Source organism: Mustela erminea, chromosome 2, assembly GCF_009829155.1.
Source record: "Mustela erminea isolate mMusErm1 chromosome 2, mMusErm1.Pri, whole genome shotgun sequence".
NCBI classification, from domain to species: domain Eukaryota; kingdom Metazoa; phylum Chordata; class Mammalia; order Carnivora; family Mustelidae; genus Mustela; species Mustela erminea.
Genome location: NC_045615.1, coordinates 90414430 through 90434106, shown reverse-complemented (window position 1 = coordinate 90434106; position 19677 = coordinate 90414430). Strand labels below are relative to the sequence as shown.

The following is a 19677-nucleotide window of genomic DNA, read 5'->3' as shown; positions in this document are numbered from 1 at the left end:
TAAGAGACTAGCATTATGGTCTGATGTTAAAAGCAGTTCTGAGTTCAGCAAACACAAATGCAAATCCTTAAAAACCATCTTCTGCTTTTCATGCTCTCATAAGTCAAGTTGCATCTTGCATTTTGAATCGTTCTTTTATTGTTAAAGTGTTTCAAGTAAAAAAAAGAAGAAGGAGAAGAAGAATTCATCAAGAAATCTTAACTCCTGTCAAAGACCATACCACCCTTAATTCCCAAACCCAAGGCTTATTTATAGAGGGCCTTTTGTTTAAACTCTCTCAACTCTGCCTTGGAGAAAATAGGTCCTATAGTAGTAGTCCAAGATGCATGATCTTGTTATATAGGGAGAGAGAGTTACTAGTTTCAGTATTAATAGAATAAAATTTCAAGCATCTGTAATTGTTCTCATATTCATCTTTTGACTGGATCTAAGTTTGTTTTGCTGTAACTTCTAAATATTTCCTGTGTTTCCATGGAAGAAACTGGCCTCCCTTCAACATATGGTGTACACATATTTGTTCACAGTTAAGGCAAAGGCCATCATACAGCCTTGAGATATTTTCCCCATTAGTATTTGAGAGTTCCAATGTCTTTTGTCCCTATTCAATGATTTCGAAACTTATATATACTATTACATGAGATTCAGGCTTTGATTCTTTGCCAAATATTTTAAATTAAATTAAAATACAAAATAACCTTAAACAGAGAGTAAATGCCATTTTGTTATTCTTGTAATTAGGCTTCTTATATTTTGTAACACTGTAGTTTGGATATCCTCTAAAGTGTGCTAAAAAATCTAGTATCTATGAAGTGCAGGACCAGTTATAAGGAAAGTAGTTGAGGTATGCCAGTAGGTGAGTGAATTAAGGAAATCCTTTAAGGAAACTAAAATTAAAAGAGCAAAAAATACTACCATAAGCATGGCAATTTTTTTTTTTTTTTTACTAACTTAGTGGAAGTAAAACCATTTTCTCCTCTATAATATTAATATAAGACTCAGAAAAATCCAAAAGATTAATAGAATATAAACTGAGTGAATTAGCTAATGAAGAGGGGATGGTATGGAAAGAGGTCTGAGAAGACTTACAAACCAAGTATTTTAAGCTATAGCAATATGTGATTCACATGCTGATTCACAAATCCATAAATTACTGGCATCATTTAACCCTTGTTAAAATATTTTCATTAACTAAGAATAAAGTTGAAATGTATCCATCAAGAGAGCATTTGTAGTATAGAAGTGTGCCTTCATAATTACAGAACAATACAGAAATAAATAGCATAATATGCCCTGCATCCTTATTAGCAATGACCTTGCTAGGTTTTTTTATTGGGAAAAAAGAAGAGGCATGTTCAGAGTACTACAGGGGACATCACTTGGGGCTTAACCAGGTTGAAAATATGGGATGATGATGATTATTATTATTTTATATTTTCCTTACTAAAGATAGACCCTATAAAACAGTGTATACGATGAGGAAATATTTGGTGGCTTGATTTTAGAATTTGGAAAGTAAATCATATATATTCTCAAATTAAAATAGAACCTTCTTAATTCTTCCTCCTATTTTATGTGAAGTGTATTGTAATTAAAGTTACGTAAAACACTCCTTAAAAAAGTCTAAGTAGGATATTATCCAGTTTTAATAACTCAGAATATTATTGCTTAAAAGTCAAGCTAAACCCTTTTAACTAGTGAAGCAAATAATTATGGTGTTTAGAAAACAGGTTGGCATAGCAGGAAGGAGTAAAGTTTATCTTCTCGTATGAGAATCCTTAAATGTAATGAATTAAGGTAAAAAATTAAGTAATTTTCTACATTCCATCTGTAAGCTATCACAAGTGAGTAATTGAGCTTCTTACCCCGTTCAAGTTTTGACAGTAATATGATTTGGCAAGCAGAAAAAGGATTATTTTTCTTTGCCCAGAGGCTATTGTCTTTAAACACATGTTATTTCTAACGGCTTCACAGATATATTTTAACTTAAAATTTTACTTAGTTTTTAATTTAAAAACTGATGCCCAATAAACATTAAAATTCTCAATATATGTTCTTAAATCAAATCAAAAGCTAAGGTCAAAGAAAGTCCTGAGGAATTCTTATAGAAGTTGAAATAGAACAAATTTTAAGTGCAATCAGTGTCCAATTTTCAGGTTATGTTTGATCATGATTTGTTTAGCAAGTATGAAAGTTCACATTCTGCTTCCTTCAGGACCATGGTTATAGATCATTATATCATTTAGTGTTAAATATAAAACCATGATCCTTCAAGTGGTTAAAAATTCTATCTCACATTTTCAATTCCATAATAAATCAAATGTTTCAACTAAATTCTGGAATCTATCTTAAGAATGCTGGAGATATTGTATACATTTCCAGAAGAGCCTCATTTTATGGTCCCTAAATAGGGAATGAAATATGTCAATATTTTATAATGAACAATCTCTAGTAGACTCTTCAGGAAAGATGTGAATCATACTCCAACAATCCACATACTCTTTCAACTGTTTTAATGTACTATCTCTTGTTGGTCAAGCTCTTGTTCAAGTTTCTGAATCACAAATATCTTAGGAGTCTACTTCTATTTTTCAGGAGAACCTGAAAACTCCTTTTTGGCTAATGTCGAATGTTTTCAGACAAGCAAAATTTCTTTACTTAAGTTGTCATTAGTCTCATCCTCAATGTTGTTTTATGAATCTCAGGTTCCATTATCTCTTTTTGTGTGGTGGTTACAAGGAGACATTTATCTTTATAAGGTAGAAGACAACCATTGTTTTTAACTCATGTTGGTCTGTTGAAGCTTTTCTTCAGCTCTGAAAAGCGTACTCCTTTCCATTTTCCAAGTATTTTTATTTTTCTCATTACACAATAATAAGGAATGAATAAGTTAGCTAGAGTCTTCTAGGAGAGTACTTCCAAAATGCACATTGTGACACAGTAAGTCATGAAATCTGCATAGCAAGGACTTATAGAGTGGAAATAAGAATATTTTTTAAATTAAAATAAATAATAGACAAGTTTTTTTTATTAAAATAAGAATAGATTAGAATGCAAAATTAAATTTCAGAAGGCCTCACCCAAAGGAAGTATGATTTTGTGAATCTGGGTCATAATACAAAATATATTCTTGGGGCACCTGGCTGACGCAGACAGAAAAGCATGCGACTCTTTGTCTCAGGGTCAAGAGTTCTAGTCCCATGTGGGTGTAGAGATGACTTAAATAAGTAAAAAACAAACAGAAAATTTAAAAATTAAATATTCTTAGTGTAGTTTCTAGAAAACCAAACTATAGAAATGATCCCTGAAAGTATAGTCTTAGTTTCTAGAAAACCAGAGAAAAAAGTAAAATCATCAATCTAGAACATGAAACAGTCTAGAATATGTGCTGGAAAGTATTACTCATCACAATGAAATGTGCACACACACACAGAAACACAAAGACAAAATAATTTCAAACTTAAGTATTCAACGGAAAGAATGAAGTAGGCTTTTAAAAGTATCTAATGCACTAGGAATTATGCTAGATGCTTTCATAGACTTAGTCATCACAGCTCTCCAAAACTTGTCATGCTTCTAGTATTTCAAAATGAGGCAGAGAGATTCCGATAGCTTATTCAAATCACTGACTTCCTGATTTTCAAGGACTTAAACTTAGGTCTCCCTTGCCCTTACTACACTAGTCTGATGTCCACAACACTTATCTTTCTGCCAAGAGCTTGATCTTCTTTTTGGCCCCAAGCTCACCAACACCATCTCTGATCACTACCCATAGTAGATGATCACTAGGCTCACTGTCATATAATGCCTCACCTCTCTCAGGAGATGCCTCTGAGCATTTAATAAAGCAAAGTACATAATTATCATATTTTATAACTGATAAATTAGACACGATTTTCCATATTAGCAATTAACAATATAATTGTTTTTAAAATCCTACTAAACACCATTAGACAGTGAAGTAAGTAATTATAAAGTACTTACAAAATTGCCTGGCACCTAATAGGTTAACAGTAAAAGCTTATCTTCCTGTACAATCTTCTATATGTAATAAAGTCAGATAAAAAATTAAATGTTTTTCTGCCTTTTAACTATAATCAATTATAGATAACTAGCAGGACTTATACAGGGCAAAAATAGTAACAGGGCAAATTCTGATTATAACATAATCTGGAGATTAGGACAATACATATTGTCTTTATATACTTCCCATTTTCCCAAAGCTGTCATCTTTACATACTTACCATTTTATAATGGTTTATCATGCACATTTCAAATTGGAGTTTTAATTAGTCTAATTAAGAAAGAGAAAACATTGAATAAAGTCTGAAGCCAAACTCCAAAGACGAATTTCACATTAAATTCAGTAATTAACCTCCTCTTATTAATTGGAAAATTCTTCTTTCACCAAATCATTCCATTATCTCATATCAACAGGTTAACCCAAATACATGCCTTGTATTTCAAAATAAATGCCTTGTAAATCCAAATACAGGAACTTGTTTCCTGAGGCAAATAGAAACCTACCTGGATCCAAGAGACATCTCAGGGTGGCCTCATGCTGCTGGACCGATAATTGCAAACATGGTCAATTTCTGTCCTGTATAGGTCCCTTAATATTCCCTAAATCCTTCAAGATAAAATAAATACATTTTAGTAATCCCTAAAACCCCTTTTTCTAACTTCTGCCTAGCTCTCTGCCTCTATCAATGACCTAGTTTTGCATTACACTCAGCTAATAACTGTCTCCTGACCTCTTATGTTACTCATCTCCACCACACACTGCCTTCTCTCCACTCCTGTTCATGAGTATTCATATAATTGTTTCTCAACCTTCACCATTCATTCTGGTTATCACTTCTTCCAGAAAATCATTAAAGACTTATTTTTGAACACTGATATTGACAAATAGCCATTTTTAGTCCTAGAGCCCTTAGTATTTCACAGCATAACTGTTTACCTAAATCTCCATGTAAACCAAAAGCTCATTGAGGACAAGAGCTATTTCTTATGTGTGCATTTTAGACCTAGATCATGCTTTTAAGGAATTGGTAAATAAACCAGACAATTATTAATGTTTCTTCTACCACAAAAACTTCTTCAGTCCTAAACTATATATCCTGTCCAGTCAAATATTTTAATACAGCCAGAAACAGTGTTTCATTACTTTTTGTTTTGTTTTAAAGATTTTATTTATTTATTTGACAGAGATCACAAGTAAGCAGAGAGGCAGGCAGAGAGAAAGGAAGAAGCACGTTCCCGGCAGAGCAGAGAGCCCGATGTGGGGCTCAATCCCAGGATCCTGGGATCACGACCTGAGCCAAAGGCAGAGGCTTTAACCCACTGAGCCTCCCAGGTGCCCCAGGAACCCCAAGAGTATTTCATTTTTTAATAAAGTATTTTAGATGCATCACTTAAAAAAAAAAACACGTGTGACTCTATATATGTATATATACATATATATGCAATCTGATTTAATTTTATCTAGACTCAACTATAATCAAAGTGCAGATTTAGTTTAAATTATCAGAGTCATCACTATAGATGGGAATATCAGGGTGATTGCTCTGGCTCTATGTTATTAAAGGAAATGGCACCTGCTCTAGTTCTGAGTGGTGTTAGGTAGGAGAAGAAAGGGATTCTACCAGGTGGTGGTAATTAAAACCTAAGGAAGGCAATCATGCTGAACTGAATGTAGGCAGTTTTCTAACCACAGAAAGACTGAGCTCAGGGCAACACTGTCCAGCTCTTCACTTCTACATTTAACTCCACCATTTTCCTGATTCTTTCTGTTTGCGAGGTGATTTATATATTTATTTTTTAATCAGATCACACATTCATACAAAGAATCTAGGTAAAGAGCAAACCAGAATATGCTTGATATATGAGAGATTCTTGCCAATTAAAGTGAATTTTAAAAATCCATTCAATATGGTGTCATAAATGTAGCTCACCTTTTACTTATTATTCATGGTTCCTGCCTCTTACAGATATTTTCTTGTCTCTCACCTTTTTCTGAAAACTGCAGTGAGAAGACGAGGGAATATGACCATCTTGGGAGCTGAGCAGTTTTTTCAGTTTACTTCTTGCCTATTACTGGGTTGGCACAGAGGTAATTTTAAGTCTCAAATATTCATAACCTCTTTTTCTCCAGTCTGTTAATACTTCGATGATGCAATTCTCACAGAAATGTACTTAGCCTCTCTTTCATTTTATTAAAATTAGCTTCATGTGCAAATTTTGTGCCATATCTTTGTGTTCTTTTAGATATGATTCTTGTATTTTCTATATTTCTTTCTTGCAACCATATACCCCTTTAAATTCAACTATAGGTGCCTTAAGCATGTAAGAGTTCATGGAAAATCCACATAATTTTACCATTTTACCTATGCATATTTTTGAATTAAAGGATTTGCTGACTATGCCACCCTTAACAGTTTATTTTTGTTCAGAGTTGCCATGTATTGGATTCCTGGGTTAACAAACTCCAAGGTTCTGATATTTGCATGCAGGATTTTTGAAGAATGCCCTAGGAAACAACACCATTAGCGGATGTTGTAAAATCAAGTTAATATTCTCCTAATCACAGTACCTGCCACCATTGTCACTTCTAGTACTTCACTCATCCATCATCATGACAAAAAGCACCTCTTTGATGATTCATGCTATTTGGATGTGTATGCCATCATCTCCCCTTCCTAATTGCTGTCATCTGCAGAGCTTGTAGTTATTATCCTGAGTGGAAACAAATATTTTGATAATTGGCTTAAAGCCTTTTTGTTCACTTCACAATTTGACACCAGTGTGAGTGATATGTGTATAATAAGGCTTATCCATTCAAAAATATGGCCTCTCAATTGAATTCCTCTTCTCTAATGCCTCCTCATTCATTGGCTTTCAGGGTAAAATTCTCAAACAACTTCTTAAGGTCAATAAGTTACCTCAATTTTTTTTTTTTTTTTTATAAAAGAGGAAATAGCAACCATTGTACAGGATGTTCTCCAGCTTTCAACTAACCAGATAACGAGATCAGAGTCATGTGTCCTTCTTCCCTTCTGTAAGAAAAGAGGGACTATTGCTCCTCCAATTAAAAACAAAATTTGCTCATGTACTATCTTTGCTCTATAATCAAATTTGAATACACCCACATGCACACGCACGCCCTTGTTTTTTTCACTGCACACCTAATTCAGTTTACTTCCATGTGTCTACTCACACCATGTGCACTAAACTATTCTTTGGCCAATAGCCTCATTGTCACTAAAGTCAAGATACATATACAACTCCCAAGCTTATTTTAACTCATAAATGCTTTAAAAACTACCCTCAGCTATTATTTTTGGAAATACCGTCTGATCTTGAATTCTGTGTTACCATATTCCACTGCTTTTTTCGCTCCCTTCTCTGTCTACTTTTATTCCCCTCTTCCCTGGACATTATTCTCTGCTTTTTCACTTGCTCCCCAAAGAAATTATAAAATATGCTGGAACTTCACTACTTACCCATACCCAAATTGCTAATATCTTTTTGTCTACAGACTAGACTTGGCCTTTGAGATTTAGTTGTGTAAATCTGACTTCTTAATCACTCTATTAAAATATTTCCTAATCTTCTTGTTTGTCATTCTATCCCAGCCAATATTGTTCCATAATTTTCTGCATCACTGAACTTTCCTGCAACGAATGCTATCATGTTAAGCTACACATTTAGGATGATCTTTATACCTGTGCTATTTGCTACTTTAAATTTTACACTCTCTACCATCTTCACCTTACCTGCTTTTTAATCTCTCCATTTTCCAAGAACAAAGCAATCCTGGACAAGACTTAGTACACGACTTTTTTCCTGTCCATTTCTCTACCTGAGATGCTAACTTTTACTTTTCTTCTCAGCCCTGTGGCTATTTTAACCATGTTTATTCAGTGCCATTCACTATTCATTACTGCTCACTATTCACTATCGAATGCAATACCATTCACTATTGCCAAGAATTTTATTCTAATCTCACCCCAAACTTTCCTAATTATCTTCTTTTAAATTAGCACATATATGTTGTATAAGTATAAAATTGCATATTAGTTATTTGCTTAATGATCACTGCCAAATCACAGGGTCAGGATTAGGAGTCATTCACTAAAGTTTACTGAAAACCATATAATTTTTATCTTTTACATACTCAGAATATACCAGAACCTCAAATACTAGTAGAATAAATGCATGAATGCATTTTCTGAGACAAAAATAATTATTATAAAGTCATTGGAAAACCGAAGGTCTTGAATATGAGTAGAGAATACAGTTTAAGAAGTACAGAGATATCAGTGGAGTATGTCAGACACTAGGAAATGAAGAGCCTCTTAGCCATGTTAGAAAATTCGGGGTTAATCCTGAGAATAATGGATATTATACAGAAGATAAAAATGCAGGCGCTTGCTAAAATGAATAATTTTCTAGGAAGCTTAATCTAAAATGTAGGAAAAAAACACCTTAATAAATTATTATAATATCCCAGGTAATAATTGATTATGTCCTAAAAATGTCAGTAGAAATAGGATGGAATTTAGGGGTTAGAGTAGAAGAATGTTGGGAAAGCAGGATGTGCTATAGAGATAATCCTCATTTCATGTAGTAGTGAAGTATTGTACAAATGACTGTGAAAGCCAAAAATTTATGTAGCAACTCAATAATCACTGGAAAAATTATAAAAGTTCATGAGCTTTAGAATTTTTGTCACAATATTTAAAGTCTCTTACCATTAGTTATAGATTTATGAGGAAATGGAAAAAAATAGTAAAGCTAGTATTTAATATTTACATAGCTCTCCATAATTTATAACTTTGGAAACATTGGAAGTTAAAATATATCACTTCTTTATAAAAACTTAAGAATAGTTTGAGCAGCTCTTGCTTTCTCCTTACCCTATAATTTACAATATCTACCAAATATCTTTCTTATTTTTGAAGCATTTTCATACTCCTTTCTAAATTTGATTCAGCTTCTACCATTTAACCCTTTGTGCATTCAGAGTCTTAAAAGATCTCTGAAGGTTCCTTTAAAACAAAATTTTGTATGGACGTTGCTTTCTCTGGAATTATCTTAATTATTTTATTCAAAAACACTTTTCTTATTTCTGTGTAAATTCACCTTTACTAAGATCGTGTGGCTGCATATTTCGAGTCCCCAACAATTTCAGCATCAACACTGCCGCTGTCAGCTGTTTTTTTAAAATAATGGATTTTAATAAATGGATTTACATTCAAATTTTGAATTTTACTTCCAGCATGGTAATTAAAAAAAAATTCTCTGTTGGACTTTCATCTTTCTTGATCAGTTCTCTTTTGGTTGCCTGTTTTTGTAAAATGTCACATAGATTTATCATTGAGATTCAAGGAAGCAACACGAGCACATGTTTTGTTGTTTCTGTGTGAACATAGATGTGCAGTGACCAGTCACCAATAGACTGCGAAAGAAATGACTTGATTAGTCCCTAATCATGATGTGCATGTTACTTATATAGTGATTCATGGACTGAAGGGCTTGCAGTAAAGTATGTGTTTTATGGGCATTTGACAGTTAATACAAGCTGGAATTTGACCTGTATTGTAGGGAAACTGAGGTTATTTGACTACATCATGATAAGTAAAATTCATGTGTATTAGAATCATACAAAGCAAGGACTATCTGTACCTGTTGAGTGATTGAATTGAGGGAGAAGGCAGAATATGGAAAGATGCCAAATGTATTTGGTTATGGGTGATGGCATTTACTTCGGTAGGGAATACAAGAAAAAGATTTACAGAAAACTCTTATCAATTCAAATCTTTTAAATGTTAGATTTCTTATTCCTGTCTGAAACTCAAATAGAAATGTCCAGGATCAATAGGTCTGGAGCTCAAAAGATCAGTCTGTGATGGAAACAGATATGCTTATGTTATCTGTGTGTAGATGGAACATCGTAGGATAAGGAAGACAAGACTGGGAAGAACTTTAAGAAAAAGTGGTCAGACAATTTAAAGGAAACTACTGGTTGTTTCACAAAATCCAAGTGATAAAAACGTTGCATTTTTTAAAAAATGGAATGTCGTATCATATGGTTTGAATGGATAAAGATACATGTGCTTTGGAAAACATCTTTTTTTATTTAACAACAAAGAAGTTGATGAAGAAAAAATGTGGTTTGAGGTGGTGAGTCTCGGTATGTATGACTGCTTCAGTCATCATACTCGGTATGTATGACACTGAAACTGCTCAGACAAAACTTCATCCCAACTGGCTTTTTCCAAGCTGATGAGTAGGTAAAAGTGATAAGAATTCATGGGGCACCTGGGTGGCTCAGTGGGTTAAGCCTCTGCCTTCGGCTCAGGTCATGATCTCAGGGTCCTGGGATCAAGTCCCGCATCGGGCTCTCTGCTCAGCAGGGAGCCTGCTTCCCTCTCTCTCTCTCTCCGCCTGCCTCTCCATCTACTTGTGATTTCTCTCTGTCAAATAAATAAATAAAATCTTTAAAAAAAAAAAAAAAAAAGAATTCTGCTTGTGGGGCACCTGGGTGGCTCAGTGGGTTAACGCCTCTGCCTTCAGCTCAAGTCATGATCCTGGGGTCCTGGGATCAAGCCCCGCATTGGGCTCTCTGCTCGGCAGAGAGTCGGCTTCCTCCTTTCTCTCTGCCTGTCTCTCTGCCTACTTGTGATCTCTGTCTGTCAAATAAATAAATAAAATATTTAAAAAAAAAAAATAACTCTGCTTGTGATCACACTTTTAAGCTATAGTATCCAACTAACTCTATCAAAAATCATGCTAGTATTTTTATTCATAACGTACTTGACAGTTTTGTCAATTTATCAATTGGTTCAAGTGTTAGAGGTGATTTAAGGGATAGTACGATCAGGAACCCCATGTCACATTTATCATTTCAGTGCATTTAATTTGTACCACACTTGCATTGCCTAACAAGAGGACTGGGTCAGCTCTGTCTTGCTTGGCATGTCTGGTGGTCTGACAATCACTCTTGGTGAGTATAAGGATGAGATGCACTAGGCAGGGATATACAATATGCTTTTTAATATTCAAATTCCTCTTGAGAACTCTGTTCTAGATTGTCTACATTGTTTACAGAAGTATGGTTTTTACCATACTTAGTGGTTTTCACCTAGTTTAGCTACACAGCCTAGCTTTAAGCAACATGGCCACTTTGGTTATCCTTACAGAGAGCTCATTTTATCAGTATTACAAATGGTACATATCTTCTGCAACTAGTAATATACTATCTGAAACAAACAAAAATTTTCAAAAAGGTAATACCAGACTTTATAGAAGATTCAGTGTACTATAGGACTCAACAAATACATGATGCTTCTTATTATATTCCAGGAGTTTTGATATACACTGAAGATGTAATGACATGGAAGATAGAGATATAAAATATTTAGAGAGAAACATAACTACTTAATTCCTTATAATAGTAACATCACATATTTCTTGATTTTCTGCAGATACCATTAAATATTACGTATGTATATATACATATATATCTGTGCTAATTTTGTATTATGTAGTAAATAGTACCTTTTAAAATTTTTATTTACTTTTTTTTTTTTTTTTAAGAGGGGAAGAGAAAGAGAGAGAAAGCAAGTGGTGGGAAAGGGCAGAGGGAGAGAGAATCTCTTTTTAAGATTTTATTTGTTTGAGAGAGAGAGAGAGAGCAGGAGCAGGGGGAGGAAGAAGCAAGCTCTCCACTGAGTATGGAGCCTGACATGGGGCTCAGTCCTGGTACCCTGATATCATAATCTCAGTAAAAGTCAGGTCCTTAACCAGACACCCCGGTGCTCCAGTAAACAGTACGTTTTTTATCTTTTACTTCCATGTACCTATAATTTCACCTCAAAACACTTACGATAAAAACAATCAAAAGCATAAGCAGAGATATATGTCCGATGATATTTAGCACAACTTTACTAAAATGAAAGCAATTTAAGTGTCGAATAAAAGTCAACTTTTTTTTTTTTTAAGATTTTATTTATTTATTTGACAGAGATTATAAGTAGGCAGAGAGGCAGGCAGAGAGAGGGGGAAGCAGGCTCCCTGCTGAGCAGAGAGCCAATGCCTAGCTCAATCCTGGGACCCTGAGATCATGACCCGAGCCAAAGGCAGAGGCTTAACACACTGAGCCACCCAGATGCCCCAAAAGTCACCTTCTTAACTATGTCACAGTATACTTATATGATGAATAAATGAGCAGTTATTTAAAATAAATACATGCAAGTTTAGTGACATAGGAAATTTCCATAATTAATAAGACGGTGGAAAAGAGTCAACTGAAGAAAGGTAAGTGGTTTCAGACAATTTGAAATGGATATATATTTTATTTAAAAAGCCTGAATAATTATAAGAATGTTGAAAATATTTATGTATTTTGTTGGGATTATATTAATGTTAAACCTTCTGAAACATCTGCATTTACGATTTTTTATGTACTGTACATATGTTATTTTTAAAAGTAATATTTTAAAGCATACAATGGAAAACAAAATTTAAAAGTGTTTTATAGGGGGTGCCTGGGTGGCTCAGTGAGTTAAAGCCTCTGCCTTCAGCTCAGGTCATGATCCCAGGGTCCTGGGATCGAGCCCCACATCAGGCTCTCTGCTCAGTAGGGAGCCTGCTTCCTCCTCTCTCTCTGCCTGCCTCTCTCTGTCAAATAAATAAATAAAATCTTTAAAAAAAAAAAGTGTTTTATATTTAAGAGAAGAATGTAGCTTTTAAAATCTATACTTGGGGAGAACTATGTTGATGTTTAACAAATAATTTTACATGCAATATATTCAATAGATATTTCTTGTCTTATATATATATTTAATTTTTCATTTACATATCTTTTTTATTTTTTAAAAACATTATTATTTATTAGACATTGAGAGTGAGAGAGCACAAGCAGGCAGAGCAGCAGAGGGAGAGGGAGAAGCAGGTTCCTCACTAATCAGGGAGCCCAATACAGGGCTGGATCCCAGGACCCTGGAATCATGAAGTCAGTTGCTTAACCAACTGAGCCACCCAGATGCCCCTCCATATCTATTTTATTTTTTTTATTATTATTATTATTATTATTATTATTATTATTATTATTATTATGTTCAGTTAGCCAACATATAATACATGATTAGTTTTTGATGTAGTATATGTATTTTTATAAGATCTTCAGCACTACTGAGATGTTTAATTACAGCAAAAGTTATATAACCTTTTGGAAAGAAACGAAAAGGCTAGACTACTAATATTTACATGTTAAATTACAGTTTATGTCAAATATTGACCAACTGGCATATATTTTAATGAATAATTACTCAATTCAGTGTGTAGAATGGCACAATTTCTTTTTTTCTTTTTTTCCTAAAATTTAATCTTTTTAATCAATACTTCTGAAACAAATGAATAATGAGATATTTTCTGAATCCTTACTTGTTTTAAAAATACAATATGTAGGGGCTCTGGATGGTTCAGTCAGTTAAATGTCTGACTTTGGCTCAGGTCTTGATCTGAGGATCCTGGCATAAAACCCTGTCTCTGGTTCCCTGCTCAGTGGGGAGTCTGCTTCTCCCTCTGCCTCGCCCTCTGCACCTCCCCTGCAGATGCTCTCTCTATCTCTTGAATAACTAAGTAAAAAAATAAGAAATACAATATGTGTGTGTATGTATATATATGTATATATAGTGTGTGTGTGTGTGTGTATTATGTTTAATTGCTCTATAGATTCATGATCCTCTTTATTTGAAGTGTGATCAGCAACCTTATGGAGAGAGGTCTTCACGAATTAAGTTAATTAGTCACTCCAGTTCAAAAGCTATTCGAGAAATATTTATTAAACTTTACATCATAATGGTGAAGTTATTAGCAGTCTATCTACTTCCTGCCTGGTCTTTACACAAGCACCTGAGTGGCTGTTGATGTTTCCTCCCACTCTGTGTTCATCTGAAGAGACAAAATTACTGCTGCCAATCTGTTTTCATTGGGTCTTCCTTTTTCCCCTGTGGCTATGACATACATTCTGAATACCTAAAACTGTGTTTTTTGCCAAGTTAAGTATGAATGTTGTTGTTTTGATTGCTTAATATGATGCCTCTAAAAAGAGCTAGACTATCAATAATATTCTGCATTATGAGACTAAGGACCAAATAGAAATACAAGTTTCATATATATATATATATATATATATAAAAAACTTGTATATATATATAAAATTATATATAATATAATTATAAGTTATATTATATATATATATATATATGACTTCTTTTTGAGGCTAAAAAAACTTGTGTTTACTTGTCTTATAATCCAATAAAGGTTTTCTTTTGCCAGAATTTATAGTTTATAGATCTATTTTTAATGTTAAGTCTCTATTCCATGGTTCTCTAACTCTTCAAACTAGTGATCATTAGGCATACTGCATGGTTTGTGTGTAAGAGAATGTGTAATAATTAATCCAGGAGGCTGTGAGCAAAATTGTATGCTACTTTTTCTTAAACCACAACACAATTTTAAAAAAACGTGATAGGAAGGAATAGAATACAATTAAATAATAACCTTAAGAAACAAATAGAGTTTTAATTACACAATTAAGAATAATTCGGCAGGAAACTTTTTAGTTTAATCTGTCAATCAAATTCTTAAAAAAACTATTATCATATGGTTTCACTTATATGTGAAGCATAAAGAATAGAGCAGAGGACCACAGGGAAAGGGAAGGAAAACTGATTGGGAGAAATCAGAGAGGGAGACCACCATAAGAGACTCTGGAATCTGGGAAACAAACTCAGGGTTACAGAAGGGAGGGGTGTGAGGGGGTGGCATAACTGGGTGATGGGTGTTAAAGAAGGCCCATGTTGTGATTATTTTATATGAAAATAATAAATCATTGAACACTGCATCAAAAACTAATGATGTACTATATGTTGGCTAACTGAACATAAAAATAAAAATTAAAAAATAATAAAAAAGGATAATAAAGAAATAGATTTATATGTACTCAATATGTTGTATATAATTTCTTAAAATCTGCTTAAAAAAATCTTCTTAAAAACTCCAGATTTTTTTCTTATATGTTTAACATATATATGCAAGTATATATGTATGTTTATGCATATGAATTTCTTTTTCAATATAGAGTGCCTTTAAAATTATATGAATCAATAGCAAATATCAACATTTTATGTTTCATGATATGGGTAGAAATATACTAGGCTTTTAACCAAGTGAATTACAAATCATGTGAGTTAAAATACTTGTAACTTAGTTTATATTTATTGTGTAATAGAAAAATCTCATATCTTGAAAAGTTAATCACTACAATACACATACTTGTACTTAAGCTTTTTTCTGTTATATATATTTTTATATTTTATACATATATATATATTTAAGATTTTATTTATTTATTAGAGAGACAGAGATCACAAGTAGGCAGAGAGGCAGGCAGAGAGAGAGAGGGAAGCAGGCTCCTTTCTGAGCAGAGAGCCTGATTCGGGGCTCGATTCCAGGACCTTGAGATCATGACCTGAGCCGAAGGCAGAGGCTTTAACCCACTGAGCCACCCAGGCGCCTCCATATTTATATATGTTTTTAAATATCTTTTTTGTAAATGTAGACTCAAAAAATACTGCAAGGCTAAAAGTAGGAAAATAAAATACACTTTGTACATGAAACTAGTTATGATTTTTAGAGCAACAGTGACTATAATATGTTTCTCAGCACATAAGTCCCATGAGATATGTTAAGAAAAATAGAGTTGTAACATCAAATGCTTTGGAAACATGTTGCACAGAATATAAGTGACCGAGAATGCAAACCATCATATTAAATATTTAGGAGGTATGATCACTAGTTTGGTGTCTGATTGTCTATGCCAGTTCTCAAGTGGTTGGTTTATACAAAACAAAAAACCTTGACTTTGATTAAAGAAGAGTTAAGATAAATGATGGAATAGAGGGTAGGGGGAGGTTGGAAGGATAGAATAAATTGTATTATTTAGAAAATACATATTCCTCAAGATTGTTTTATATCAAATCCAGGAATGGACAGACACATCAGAAATATTGTCATTATTTATATTATTAAATCTCAAACATGGATTAAATAATATTAGAAAGCATGTTATCTCAGCTCCCAACCTAGATTAGTAAAATTTAAAATTATATTACCATATTAAATTTACTTTAAGATAAAAATTTTAGCCACAACAATAATGGATAAGACCAGATGCTCACTATGTCTAGATTTCATCCAATTAATTCTTTAAATATTCATGATACTAATAATCATTCTAGCAAATCCTATTCAATTATAATATATCTTACAATACAATATTATGCCCCTCATATCATTTTTTCAAAATGATGTTTTAAAAGAATTACCTTGGCAATCACTGTTGATATTACAAAATTAATTAAAAAATAAATGTGTAAAGTAAGAAGAACAATGACTTTCAAGTATTTATCTTAGCCAAGATTACAATAACTGATCCATAGACACAATGAAGGGAAGAAAAAAGATAAAATTTATAAATAAAAAATTAAGAAACCAGGTAGCCTTAGGAAAATGAGGAAGAAAAAGTGACCAGAGATCTGCAGAGTTCCCAGTGGCCAACTTGTTTGAGGTCAACCTTCCACGGTTGTTCTAGTAATAAAAATATTCTTTGGGATTTTGAATAAAACTCTGTAAAGAATAAGAAGTACAAAATTTTAGCTAAATATTCCACCAAATTCACAGCTAGAACCAGGACCCATAGACTTTAATTAGCTCCTATGGCAGGATCACTCGCAAACATATAAAAATTGGGAGAAATAAATTGAAAACTGCCCTTTATATAAAATAATAGCTGTTAGGTTCACTGTTCCATTGGTCATAACAACTCAAAAACCTGTGTAAACCAGGTTTTGATAGAAGAAGACATTTACTATAGCTTATTTTATTATTTTTATTTATTTATTTTCAGAAACAGACTTGTTTTATTTATACCCAGATGTGGATGATTGTTAAGTCATAATATTGCATGGGTTTTTTTTTCCAAATTCTTTTACTTTAACTGGTATGCTTCAGTACTTACTTGAAAAAGGACAGGTATTATAAATGTGTACTGTGTGTCTTAATGTGCAAATTAATTTGAACTTAAATGTTTTAAGATATTTTTTAATAAAATTAAATGAGCCAGATATGAAAAATTTTTAAAAAAAGGAAAATGCAAACTAAATTATTTCATTGTAGATTTTTCTTAGTTACTATGGGAAGTTAGTACTCTCCAAAGAAACAAAAGTACCATAACATACTTTTCTATTGAAGTTCATTTTAGTCAGGCTTGCATTTAAACATTTATTTTAATCTTTGTTTCAAACAGTTCTCTATCTTTTCAAGAGTGCCAATGTGTGAATACCCCATTCTATAACAAATAAAAGTAACTGATATAAACTTTATGCATGTACTAAATATAGTATTTTTTTTTAAAGATTTTATTTATTTATCAGAGAGAGAGAGGGGAGAGAGCGAGCACAGGCAGACAGAATGGCAGGCAGAGGCAGAGGGAGAAGCAGGCTCCCCGCTGAGCAAGGAGCCCGATGTGGGACTCGATCCCAGGACGCTGGGATCATGACCTGAGCCGAAGGCAGCTGCTTAACCAACTAAGCCACCCAGGCGTCCCCTAAATATAGTATTTAAACATGAAATAAATATTAAATAAAATAAGCTAAATGAAAATGAAAGTATTTTTAAATGAAAATATTTTTCAGAAAGAAAAATCACTTAGCCTGATATTAAGTCAAAATTCTTTTTTTTCTGATTTTTTTAGATTAAGTATTTTTTAAAGATTTTGTTTTTATTTATTTGTCAGACAGAGAGCACACAGGCAGGCAGAGTGACAGGCAGAGGCAGAGGGAGAAGCAGGCTCCCAGCCATTCAGGGAGCCTGATGTGGGACTTGATCCCAAGACACTGGGATCATGACCTGAGCCGAAGGTAGCAGCTTAACCGACTGAGCCACCCAAGTATTTTTTAAAAAGCATCTTAAAATTTAATTTTATCACTAACAGACAATGGCAAAACAATCTAAAGATATCAATGCATATACATTTTAAGATACATAAAATCTGTGTAGTTAGAACTAAGAAACAAGATATAGCTAAACTTCTATTTTGGTAATGATAGTCTAATCATAATTGTTACTATGAACAGGCACATAGACTTTGCACTGTGTAGTTTGAGAAAATTATACTTTAAACTCCATGTGTAGTCGTTAGCATAACTCTACGAGAGAACATAGTAAGATTTGGATAAATTGTATTTTAGGACTATCATTCCAACTTCCTTCCTTCAGGAAATTTACTATTCACAGAACATGATTTGGAGCTTCTGTGGTATTTATAAAGCAGTTGGCAGATATTTGAAGTTGCCAATTTCTAACTCTGATTCTAATAAGCAAAGATTGTGGAAATAAAGATCCACAAATATGCATCTATCTCTCTCCCACATCAATCTGCTAATTGAAGATTAATTTATTCTAAAAAAGACATTTTAAAACAACTGAATGCAATTGGAAGGGAGACTAAATCAATCAATCATTTAAATAGTAATATGAAAGCATTTAATTAACTTTTTTTTAAAAAAGCTTAACTGCTAGCAGCAAAAAGTCCTAAGCAGTGATGTCTATTAATCTTAGGAGGTAGAATAAACAATTTCCAGGAATATATCTTTTTTCTGTTTGTATTAAAATTTCCAGCCAACAAATACCTTCTCCAAACTGCTTTCCATGCTGGGGTTAATAAGGACAGAATAAATTGGCATTAAACATCCTTTTCAAATTTGAGATATTGAACATTCCTTTACTGTAAACAGTAGAGACACACATTCTGGATACAAATTAGGTTTTGCCAATTGAATGCATTTGCAAACTATTTGAAAGGTGGAAGTGAGGCAGAAATAGGTTTTTTATTTTCTTTCTTTCTTTATTATTATTATTATTTTTATTTGAGTATAGCTGACAACACAATGTTACATTCTTTTCAGGTGTACAACATTGTAATTTACATTTTTTTTAAAGATTTATTTATTTATTTATTTATTTGACACAGAGAGAGAGAGATCACAAGTAGACAGAGAGGGAGGCAGAGAGAGAGAGAGAGAGGGAAGCAGGCGCTCTGCTGAGCAGAGAGCCCAATGTGGGACTCGATCCCAGAAACGTGAGATCATGACCTGAGCCAAAGGCAGTGGCTTAACCAACTGAGCCACCCAGGCGCCCCAATTTGCATGGTTTTAAGTTTAAACATTGTTCTATGCTCACCACAGTGTAGTCACCATCTAATCACCATACAAAACTATTACTGCACAATTGACTATACTCCTTAGAGGACTCTTTTCTGGTTTGGGGGTTTTTGGCAGCAGTGTTTTGGTGTTTAGTCATTATTAGATCTATGACCGTTGAGAGAAGAACAGAGGACAGCAGTTTTCAGATTTTGGGATCACAACTATGGTAATGAACTCTTGAGGTCAGCAGGGCCAGTGGCTGCTCCTGCTTCCATCTCCCCTGTTAGGGTTGCTCACATGGAAGTCCAGCACCTGCAGTGTTGTTGTGAGAGCAATTGCTGAGACCTCAGCAAGAACTAATTTTCTATCCCTTCTAGTGATTTTGTCAAAACCTAAATTCCTTTGC

General features: G+C 33.4%; 1 pseudogene; it reads right to left on the bottom strand.

Moving 5' to 3' along the window:
• Window positions 1-3243: 3243 nt before the first annotated feature.
• Window positions 3244-3317, bottom strand: LOC116585335 (annotated as a pseudogene).
• Between the last annotated feature and the right edge of the window lie 16360 nt (window positions 3318-19677).